Source organism: Myripristis murdjan, chromosome 1, assembly GCF_902150065.1.
Source record: "Myripristis murdjan chromosome 1, fMyrMur1.1, whole genome shotgun sequence".
NCBI lineage: Eukaryota > Metazoa > Chordata > Actinopteri > Holocentriformes > Holocentridae > Myripristis > Myripristis murdjan.
The window spans coordinates 12049173-12061421 of NC_043980.1; the positions used below are offsets into that span (position 1 = coordinate 12049173).

General features: G+C 40.4%; 1 protein-coding gene across 2 annotated transcripts in view; it reads right to left on the reverse strand.

Annotated features, from left to right (window-relative positions):
* Window positions 1–12249, reverse strand: part of LOC115362722 (cytoplasmic phosphatidylinositol transfer protein 1-like) — a 105541-nt gene that overhangs the window by 38863 nt on the left and 54429 nt on the right. The gene's annotated exons all lie outside the window — the stretch shown is intronic.

The window sequence follows — 12249 nt, forward strand, 5'->3', positions numbered from 1 at the left end:
TCAGCAATACTGAAATCAAAGCATAATGTGAACTGGAAGGGTGGGGGGTGTTGGACACATGTACACGGAAAGAGAAGAAAATTAATCAGGCGAGTATAGTTCCGATATATGACCACTACACTATCAAAAATCTGTTCAGTTGACAATTCTGCCTCTGCTCATTTCACTGCTAATATTTTAATTGAAAATTGGGCCGCACTTGAAGTTCAAGTGGGCCTTCATGCCTCTAGATCCGCCTCCCAGTGCAAAAAATGTTACGACAACCACCTAAATGTTAATGGTTCCAATTTACTGTACACATTTACACAAAATTTGTGTTATTGTATAATGGGTGGATCATTCAGGGTCCTTAGAGGGATGGCTTAGGTGATCACGACAGTAAGAAGCTGTAAATGCACTGACTCTCACACTCTGTCAGAGAGTACGTTTGTTTGAGTATTTTGATGTCTATCATATCCTGCTGTACCAGGAGTAAGCCCTGAGTGTTTTAGATACATGCCAGACTATTTGGATGATATTTCCACACTAAACTGCTCCTTAAACACCCCACTGAACTGCTGCCTCATCAGGATAATGTTACACCTGTCCAAATTGAAAAATACTCATTACAGTGCAGCAAGCTGGGTGATATTTCCACCCCAGTATGGAATGGGGCTGAAACCCAGTTGGCTGTTGTAATTGAGGTGAAGGTCATAGCAGTGCTCTACGAATTGCAGATGGCCACCCACAGCTGCTGCAGCCTGTGTGTGTCACAACTGTGGAGTGGCGTGGAGAGCACTCTGAAATATGTCACCATGCAGTGCGCTTGCGTGTGTGTGTGTGTGTGTGTGTGTGTGTGTGTGTGTGGGGTGGTTGACATATGTTCAGTGTTCAATGTGTCATTGGCTTTGTCTTTCAGGATACAGAGTAGGCTGAGGTACATAAATTGAACATGTGTGTGTATGTGCGTGTGTGTGTGTGTGCGTGAGACGATGTAGTTATTTTTTTTCATAAGAGTTATAAATATGGTGTATGTGCTGCTTCACTAACAGTCTTTTTTTTATTTTCCCTGACACCTGATATGCTGTATTTCATTTTGTCCACCTCACATGCAAAAACTTGCAACTAGCACACACACACACACACACACACACACACACACACACACCATTCTCGGCCATTCTCTCAGCTCACGAAGGGTTCAAACAACCACTTAGCTCTGAATGATCCAGACGACAGTATGCCAGTGCTCTCCAACAAACTTCAAGGGCAAGGAATGTGGTTCATTTTCACATTTTTTCAATAGGTCGAGTAATTATATAATTGACTGTATCCATTACCCAAGCACTGATAGTCTGCTTTTAAAATGAATTCATGCATGTGCAAAGATAGATGTGAGTGGGTGTATGTTGAAGGTCAGCCTGTTTAATACCTCACTGCTGTCAAACTGCACATGGTTTTCAATTGCACAGTTTCATTATTGAAATCCAAATTGTTAATAGAAAGTGGTAACTGTTTTGCTACTGTTGTTCCAGGCTGTGAACATCCACAGAGAGTTGGCTGTGTGAGCTCACGGTGCACACCACGTTTAACTTTGAGGCATGTCTGTAGCGTTCATAGTGCAAATTACTCCAATGTGCTCATCCTGCAAGGGGCAAATGTGAATGTAAGGCTGGTCAGAGTGGCTGTGAAATGCAGAGGTATTTGTCAACCTATATTAGTCTCTGAATTGGGAGGAGTTTCAAAAGGAAAATGATTCTAACTAAAATGCTAATAAATAAAGAAGATCTCCCATTTTCATTAAAAAATTTTATGCAACAACATTTCAACTTTCCCACACTGTTAAAGCTCAGCTCAGCCTGTCTCATTTACAAATTCAAAGTGTAATAATTGTTATCCAATCAGCGTTCAGCCCGGTTGTAGCCAACCAATCGAGTAGGTGAGGCTGAACTTCAAATATCTCCACTGCTTTCTTATGTTTTGTGTTTGCAGACTGAGTATGCATGACCCAGCTCTTCCCCATCAGCTCCATCTTCAAAAACAATCGGTCATCTGCAGTCACCACCATCTTCTAGACTCAAAACGGATCCAGACCTAGCTTATCCCCTATATCATTTTCTAAATGCAGATGTTTTTGATTATGGATTCAAGCTTCCAAACCTCTGTTTATTCATAATTAAAAACACATTTTTTTTTTTATTATTGAAAAGGCCATCACTAACAAAATCAAAAACCACACATAAGGACACACAGATCACACAAGGCTCTTCTGCTGTCTTTTGAAACGCCTATATATTCAAAATCTATGGAGCTTGATTGAGGCATAGTGTTGTATTAACTATTTCAGTCAGCATCCAGATGTTTTCACCATAATCCTTTCAACATGATGCTTATCAAGATTTTATCTTATCTGCAAGGCAAGGCAACTTCATTTCTGAAGCACATTTCAGCAAAAAGTGAGTGCAGACAGTGCATTCAACAACAGTAAAAAAGATCACAAGGCCATAAAAAGGCACAAAACAGACAATGGCAGGCATAGAACATAAAATCAGCATTACATTGATATAAATACAGATTAATTCAAAGACATACAAGATTATACCTCATATGCTATGAAGAACATAAATGTTTTGAGCCTGGGTTTATTTTGATTTATGACAAATGTGATGCATATATTATACAGCCAATATCATAAGACAAGACAGAGAGGCCAAGATATTACCATATCCCCCTAAAAAGGATGAAGGCAGCTGAGCAGCTGGGGAACCAGGATGCCGAGATCACATTCAAATAAACTGATCATAATTAGGTTTATATGTCATCTCCGCTAATGTGGGACTGCACAGAATCTGCACTCATCTCATGATCAGAGCTCTAAAATGGACTCGTCTTTTTCTTTTCATGAAAGAATTTTCTCCATGAGGGGGTAATGGGAATGGAGGAAGGGGGGGAAATGATTAAGATTCGGTGGGGGTGGCATCATGATTCATATCGAAAACCTAGAGAATAAAGAAAGAGGAGTAAGAAAATGAGAGAGGAGCCTCTAACTTTTCAGCAGGGCTCTGGTAAAACCAATTTGTGATGGAGCTGAAGTTTTAATATCATCAGGAGGCATGTGAATGAAATTGCAAGGCATGAGAAGAGGAGGAGCAGAGCCCAGAGCACATTGACAGGACAAAATTAAGGTAAGGATAGAGGGAGATGGGAGATGATATAGATAGAGAGGTGGGAGCCAGCCAAATTAGAGAGAGAAAAAAAATGGGGGAGAGAGAGGGCTAATGGGAGACAGACTGGCTTAGAGAAAGGACCAAGACAAGACAAATGGTATGAGTGATGGAGTGAAAAGGAATTTGGAAGAGAAATGGGAAAGAGAAGAGTGCTAAATGACTCTAGAGAGAGTAACAGAGCGAGGGGGATGAAAAGGATAGCGTGAGAAAGATTATTTTGTGCAGAGAAAGCAGAAAATGGTGAGAATGGTGAAGTGAGAAAGAAAGCAATCAAGAGTGTGGGGAAAGAGTTAACAGAGAAGAAAAGGAGTGGGGGAGAGAATGAACCAAGCATGTTGGGGATACTGGGAGGCAGAGAGAGGACGAGAGATGAAAGGATGTGGGAAAAGACTAGAAGAAGAGGAAGAGGGCACAGAGGAGGAGGACTGTCCCTGACTAGGTAAATTTCTGCTCTAATCCTCCCTCCTTGTCCTCGCTGGCCAACGCAGGGACTGTAAATCCCCTCCGAAACTCGAGAGGATGTAAACAAACCATTAGCCCTGCTCTACCGGAGGGAAAACCATCCGTCACACACACGCACACACACACACTACCTGTGAGGGATTGTAATCCAAGCACTCTTCAAGCTGTACATTCACTTCTAAAGAGTCCCTCACTACTGCACTTGTAGGAAAAGCAATTTTCTATGCAATAAACAAATTAATAGACATTTTGCTCTTCAGATGTAAATGACTGATCATGTAATAGTCGGGGAGCCAAAGTCTCAAAAGCTCAATAAATTGGGTTGAACCTGACATGGTCTGCCATACTTTTTATTTGTGTTTTTTCTGTTAACTTTGACCCTAAGGACCAATAATTGGAGGGTCTGCTCTGCTGGAAATATCGCGAAAAAAAATTGTGGCCATTTTAGTGTATGCACCCTGTATTTTTTATCAGAAAAATGTTGCATGTTTTTCAGAATTTTGAGTTGTCTAAAATTCCATTGAAGTTCAGCGCCTGTTGATCGCCAACTAGTAGTTAAATCATCACAGATTCAATGATTTTGGTTAGATTTTTATCATTTTTTCTGTGGAATGAGTATACAGTATGTTGAAAAGAATGGCATATTGACTGATGTCATAACTTGGTGGAATAATTGATTGCCAATGAAGTAAAGATGAAAATATTGGAAAAAAGTGAGAAAACGCCTAATTTGTTTGCATTAAATTGATGCAAAATAATTAAGAAATGTGTTTTAAGAGTTATTTTTTCAGTGGATGTTGTAAGCACATGTGTTCTCTGTATCTGGAATGCATTGATTGACAGCCTACCCAACCCACTGAGGATTTGAGGGAAAAAATCGTTTTTAACATTTTTCTGATAAAAAATACAGGGTGCATACACTAAAATGGCCACAATTTTTTTTCGCGATATTTCCAGCAGAGCAGACCCTCCAATTATTGTTTCTTAGGATCAAAGTTAACAGAAAAAACACAAATAAAAAGTATGGCAGACCATGTCAGGTTCAACCCATTTTTGAGACTTTGGCTCCCCGACTATAAAGGTAGTTGGCACCAACTCAGAACAGGCTGGATTATTCACAAAATGAAAATTAACCAAGTTTGTGTTCTCTACTTGATTCCTGTAAAACTGTTCCTACTCAGTCTAGTCATTTCCTTCCTACAACTACTTTTCCTTTTGTTTCATGATAAACACCAAGAGGACTTAGGAAATGGGAGTCCACGTGGCATTGGATTGGAATATTATAGTTTTTTAAATGTTGTTAACGTGGTATTCCTCTTGTGCATTCATTAGCACTTGGGCACCAATGGCTAATCCTGTTTGCCTGCAGAAATATCTGACACAGTCATTTGGCCTACATGATTTTGAGAATTGTACCTGTAAGCAGTAGACAATTTGAAGGTGGTGATGAGGGGTGATGCACTCCCCCTGGTTAACCTGCAATCCCCCCTCTAGATCCCCTAGTAGCAGAAAATGTGCAGATTAGTTGTTTCGTTGAATATGTTGGTATTGTCTGCCTGACTCATTGATCCTTTAGCTGACTGAGGTTTGTGCAAGTTAAAATCCTTGGATGTGGCTGTGGCTCTGAAATATCAGCAGCCTCGCTGTGCTGTGTATTGATAAATCCAGGGTGCTGTCCGTGGTGCTTAAGTAGCAGATGGAATTGTAATTGCACAGTCCAACCTTTCTTCAGTTTTGTCTTGGATCTATAATATTTTTAAACTATATGCTTTAAATCCTAAATTCTATACTATATTGTAACCTACACACTCTATAGAGTACAGTGTCCTTCATGATCAAAGTGACAAGTTGCAACGTGCAGTTGTGGAAGAGTAAAAGGATCATAGATAAACACTGCTGCCTGTAGTATTCCTATAATATGCCTTTAATAACACTCTTGCCCACACTCCCCCTAATCCTAAAAAAAACCTTTCCCTAATGTGGTCTGGAAAATTATGCTCACATGAGGCCACTTGCATGGGTTGTCTATTCTTACCGTACATCTGGGTCCCACAAAAAGGTGAAAACAAACATCACATGCTGAATCAGAAAAACAGAAACAGACAAACAAAAATGGAAGAATTCAGCTCACAGACCTTTGAGCGACAAATCTAATTTGATCGAGTATGAACAATGGACTATGAAAAAGCATGACTCATTGGCCACAAACTCCAGAGTTTGTTAAAATCACTGAGGCCATGGTGATAAACAACAATGGCCACACATCCACACAGACAACAGAGGACGTGACATATCCTATATTTGCTGATGCTGTCACCGCCACAACAGCGCTTCCCCAATTTTTTTTTTTTTCCAGCCAAGAAGTGGTACAGCAGGAGCATGCTAATGAATAACTACAGGAATAATATTAGTACAAAATAGTTGACAGTGTCTGCGCAATCTCAGAACCCATCAACTATCATCTTACAACAATTTAGCCTCAGGGGACAACAACCAATTTTTTCAGGTTTTTAGGCATTTTAGGTCCATACGATATTTCAGCCAGTGCGTTCCACAGTGTCTATATGTATATGTATGTATGGTCATACTGCATGCAGCCCATTGCCTGGGAGAGCTCCTAAAGCTGTGATTTACAGGAAGATGATGACATTGGCTAAGAGTGGACACCAATTAATGAGCCATAAAGCCCAGTGAGGAGGAGGCAGGCGACTGATTAGTGTTGCCCTCGGTGTCATCCAAGCACCCAGGCAACCAGCTCGCCGCGCGACAGAGGCTTTTACATCACTGCTCACAGCTCACAACTGTGAAGTTTTTTTTTTTTTCTTTCCACACCATCCAAAAAGCCCATTCTCTCTTTTTTCTCCTGACATCTGTCTTCAGCTCTTATTTTGTTCTTTCCTCTAATACCATCTTTCACTTGTTCTCATTCCCATCTACTCAGTTTCTTTTCCCCAGGGAACTTTTCAGACTCTGTCTGTTTCATTTTCACACTTTTTCCCCCCATCTATTACTTTTTTTGTCTCCACGGGTGGTCAGATTTCCTGGAGGAGTAATTAAGTTTCTATTTTATTAACGTTTAATATTTTGGCTGCCATGAATAGGGAAAATGTGGCCTGAATCATTATTTATGTGTCCACTACTAACAAAAAGCCACAATTAAAACATAGTAGTAGAATTACCGTAACAATTTCATAGTACATATAAATTGAAGTCACAGTGGTATTATTGGTTATATAGCAGTGGTTCTCCCATCAGAGGGGCACAAGGTGACATGGATGGCTTTCTAGATGAATTATGGAATTTCATTTCAAACTTGTCAAAATACAAAATGTCCTGTACCTTTCTTTTCATTTTTCGCTCTGTCTCTCCTCTTCAGGTTGCACAAACAAGCAAAACCACACCAGTATGTCCTCTTGTGTTGTTGTCTATTTGGCTATATTCACACTGCAGTTGAAAATGAACCAATTTTGAGTTTTCCATCACATGGGACACAGATTTAGTGTTTTCTAATATGTGATAACAGCAAAATGCCGCATGGAGTCACATTTTTTCAATTCTTATCTGCACCTTATGGTACAAAATCAGATCGTGAAGCATGTGACCTGCATACAAAATGTATTTAAAAACTCAACTATGTCTTTTGAATGAATCATGTGTGAGTCACCTACAAAAACTGCCATAATTTTGGCAGAGTGGAGGAGAATAACAAGACAAATGTAAAAACAAGTTTTGCACCAAAGTGCTTCACAAAAAAGCAACAAACAACAGAGAAATGAAGGACAAATACAAAGGGACAGAGTTTGAGCTTTGCAAATACAGTACAAAGAAGAATTATAAAATAAGTGAATAAAATAAATGCCATTGGCAGCACATAACATCAGTCAGTTCAGACTGGTATCAGATACGAGTTACATCCAAGACCACACATGAAAAGTCGTCCAAAAAAGAATTATATATGTGATGTGAAAAATTCAGTATGAAGGCGTGCAGTGAGAATGTAGTTTTTGTGTGGTCACATAAAACGCTTCCTCTCACGCCCTATCTCTCCGTTCAAACGTGCCTACACACATGCGCACACACATGCACATACACACAAGCTGTATTAGGGCAGTGAGAACACAGGAGACAGGAAACCAAGACAAGATAACACACTGACATCTTAGCTTTCGGACAGAGACCTCCAGACTGAAACTCAGTACAACAAGCTAAAACGACATATTCGCTTGCAAGCTCATGTGACCTGTAGAGCTCAGAAAAGAAAAAAAACTGTATAAAAGAGCATGGTATTCTTTCATATTATTTACCCTGATGGAAATCCCTTGCTAGGATCAAAACAGTGTTCTCATAATAAAAGGGTATAAGTGGACCATACTGTGACTGTGTCTCAAGATGAAAGGTTCACAGTTCACACAAAATACAAAGAAATATTATCGCACTTACCCCGATGTGTGGAAAAAACAACAGTAACAGCTCTTTCAAAAAACAGTGACGTGGATATTGCGCAAATCACAGAAATGAGCTATACACTTTTCATCTTGCCTGGTTTATTCTCACTTCACCCAGCATGCTTATATTCTCTGTCAGGCTGTCTGTCTATCCGTCTGTCAGTCAGTTCATCAAATGCAATCAAAGCAGCTCTGGTGTCCATCGACCCCACTCCCGGTACGCTGGTTGACTGGGATCGTGTGTTGTGTGTGTGGTTTGGAAAGGGAATGGGGACATGACAGGTTGAGTGCGTTCCTATGTCCGATGTTCGATAGATGAATGTGACACAATATATGATCAATATAAGGCAGAGCAGGTTAAGTGCATTTGCTTACCCAGCGTGCATTGCATATCAGCCCAGTTATATGCTCTGAGGACTTCAGGGCATATACAGTAGGGCTTGATTTATGAGCTGAGACTACACATGAAAGTACACACACACACACACACACACACAGACCCATGCACACTGCATAATCCACTGCAGGAATTAGAATGATATATTTCATGACAAAGAAGGAGTGTTTGCTGCTGCACACAAAATCACACGTGGCACTATGTCAATCAGAATCAGAATCAGAAATATTTTACTGATCCCTGAGGGGAAATTAGGTGAACTGGTAAAATGGTTGATATGTTCTGAATACATACTGTATGTGTAATAAATAAAGTATAAGAAATGGAAGAAGAAATCAAGGAATAAAAAACCAACACCTCACATTTGAGGGGTGTTAAACCAACACCCTCCATATGTGGCTTAAAGGAATATGTCGCCATGCTGAATTTTAATTAAGCAATATCACACCCAAGGTCGTGCTGTTATTACTGTATATCAGGGTGGCTGTGATTCGGTTGTAGGCACGAGGCAGCAGACTGAGTGTCAAAGAAAATCACAGCCATGCTGATATTCATTGTAACAGCACATCCTTGAATGTGATATTGCTTTAATACAGCAGATCCACAAAAAATGCCATTCATCAGCAATAAGACAGAACAGATTATGATTTACACATGTAGGTCCATCAGAAATCAAGCAACTGAACTGAACAATGTTTCCCGACCACAAGCTAGCTTGTTAACCCCCATCCAACCACAGGCTGGAAGGCAGTGCTGCCAGTCAAGAGTGGGGGCAAAAAACAAAGAAAGCAGCTGCCAGTATCTAGGCTTCTTTCCTCCCACACATTGTCTTCTGACCAGCATTCACAGTTTAACACAATTCAATGTAAGTTATTTTTAGAAATGTGTCAATCTTTGCACTGCTGCAGTGCACAGTTTGTGACAATATAGATCCCACCTGTTCATGCAATTAATGTCGTTAGAGAACACTAGTAAATCGGCGTTATAAATAATAGTAAAACACTAGAGTGCTGTTACACTGTATATCAGCACTGAAGGTAACTTTTTGTCAAATCACTCCACCAGAACTAAAGATTGTATAAATGGTTGTTTTCCTTCATAAAATACATGTGCCCTTCAGTTTCCTGAAAATGGCTTTCTTATTAAATCCAAAGATTACAGCTAGAAGCAAACTTGAGAAAAATGACCAACTTAACAACAAAATGTATCCCTTCATGACAGCCTGCTGTGTGCTTCTCTGTTGTTGCAGTGCCTTGGCTTCGCATCAGACAGAGTGCTATGTTTGTTTTCATGTTCTTATAATGCAATTGGTGTAATTGTTATTCGCTTCACTATTTAGCTGTCATTATCTTCAGGTACACGGTGAAAATCCATGTGAAATAAACCCATTCAGTTTAAATTCAATATACTGTATACTGCCTTAGTTTTGCACCACTGCACAACAGACAACATTCAGCGCTGAACACTGTCGGTTTGAAAATATTACAACGTGTAAGAGTTTCAGCTCATTGTAACAATACTGTGTAAATACAGATAATGGTGATGACAGTCGTGACTTTGAATTGTCATATAATTGCATCACTAACACTTGTATAAGTGAGGATTGTGTGGTTTGTATGATGAATGTGTGTAAAAGAGTATGTATGTGTTGATTTTCAGGGTTATTTTTTATTGAATGGTTGTATATCTGTGAATGTGATGGTTTCATGTAGCAGCCTGCACATACACGCCGTGCAGATAAATGGCTAAGACTGAATGGGGGAAGGGGCGAGCATAACTAAAATGAAAAGGTCGGGGGAGGTGAAGGCAGCTTTGATGGGAATCCCTACTGGGACTGTGAGTGTGTGTGTGTGTGTGTGTGAGTGTGTGAGTGTGTGTGTGCGTGTGTGTGTGTGTGTGTGTGTGTGTGTCTATCTGTCTGTCTGTATAGCAGCAGGGCTGATACTGTGCTATTTTTAGCTGGGCTGGTTGACGTTTGACTCTATCATCAGGGGCCAAGGATAGTCACAGGGCTGCATTTTCCTCAGTTTCCCTCCCTCTTTTTCTTACCCCCCCTGTTCTTTTGTCTCTCCCTCCACTCTTTTCACCACATCTCTTATCCCTCCACTTTGTCTTACTCCCTCTCTCTCACTCTGCCCAGGATTTAATCGCATCACTGATTTGCAGGAAACTCATGGAAGTTAGAGTGGTGTGTTTCAGATACTGAAAAGTCTGGCCAGCATATCACAATTATATTAATGTTGTGGTATGAGGGCAGATATTACCTGGGATTTATCTGGGATTCTGGGATCATGATAATGTGATATGGCAAGAAGTATTTTCTTTTCCTGGTTTTAACGACTGCATTACAGTACAGGGAAGCAATTTTCTGAACTTATTACACTGCTCTATTATTTGTCTCTACCTACCTGGTCACCATATCCACATTACTAAGTAAATACCTTATGAAACGACCAACAGTCGTTCCTACAATACTTTGCAAATGTTTGCCATCAGCACAATACAAGGGTCTTGCATTTGTTATGGCCCCTTAGCCATAGTTAGCTGACTTGCAATAGCGCTGTAAACTTGCAAAAGCAGGTACAGTGTTGACTGAAAACATGACTCGTACATCACAGCGGGTGGACATGTCATTTGCTAGAGATTGGTTAACTGGATTCAAATCCCTTACCTACAGAAATCTGCTGACACAGAGGCAACTTCATACTGAATAATGTCATTCAGTGTGCAAATCAGGCTAGGAATATACCAGAACAAATTGTACAACTTGTTCCACACATCCACTGCATTAGATGCTTTTTCAGAAGAGCTGTAATGGAAACAGACTCCTTAACGTTTTTGAAAAAAAACAGGAGATGAATATTTTCAGGTTGTGGAAGTGTGGAAAATCTTGGGAAACATTCGTCATATGTACATCAGGACCTCGTCTTCCTCTACCTCTCTTCACCTCTACTGACACTACACCTCCTCTTTCCCATGACCCCCTGTGCCTGGTCCAATAATAGACAGGTGCGGTGCAAATGTTCCCATGGCCGTGACTGGGCTTGACCTTGCATACTCCACTCTCTCTTCTTCCCATTGCCCTTTTCCTCATATCTCTCTCTCTTTCCATTCATCCTCCTCTCTCTCAAAGTCTCTCTTTCGTTTAGCGTGTGGTGACGTCTGTATCACCCTTCCATGACATATGCTTTACTGATGCAATGTACTTATGAGTGGCACGATGAACTATTGCATGGTAACTGTATACATAGGGTTACTGTGCACTGGTGTAATTCTACAAGTGCTAATGATTCTCAGCTTGACATGATAGCTATAGCTTGTCAGCTAAGGCCGTAATTCCTCCTCTGACATTACAAACATAATTTTAACCTGAAATTAGGAGCAAAGAGAGATCATTTCCATGCAACCTAAACCCTGATTTCCTAAAATATCTGTTAATTTTGGTGTGTGCCAGCTTAACACGGATTGTGAAATGTTCTGATGAGCCTCTTACACCTCCCTGGAAACCATTTCAAAAATGCTGGACCCTGTCACTGCATGGTTGAAAACAGAAAATCATTGATGGAGTGCAGTATTGATACCCAATAATACACAACTGGTTTGTTTCAGGTTGTGAACTTTATGAACCCTGGTGTGAATCAGGCCTGTCTACAGCAAAAGGTTCATCGGGTTCACAAGCCGAGAGAAATCAATAGTGTATTACTGGGGAGGCAGTGGCTTAATAGGCACAAGAGTGGGT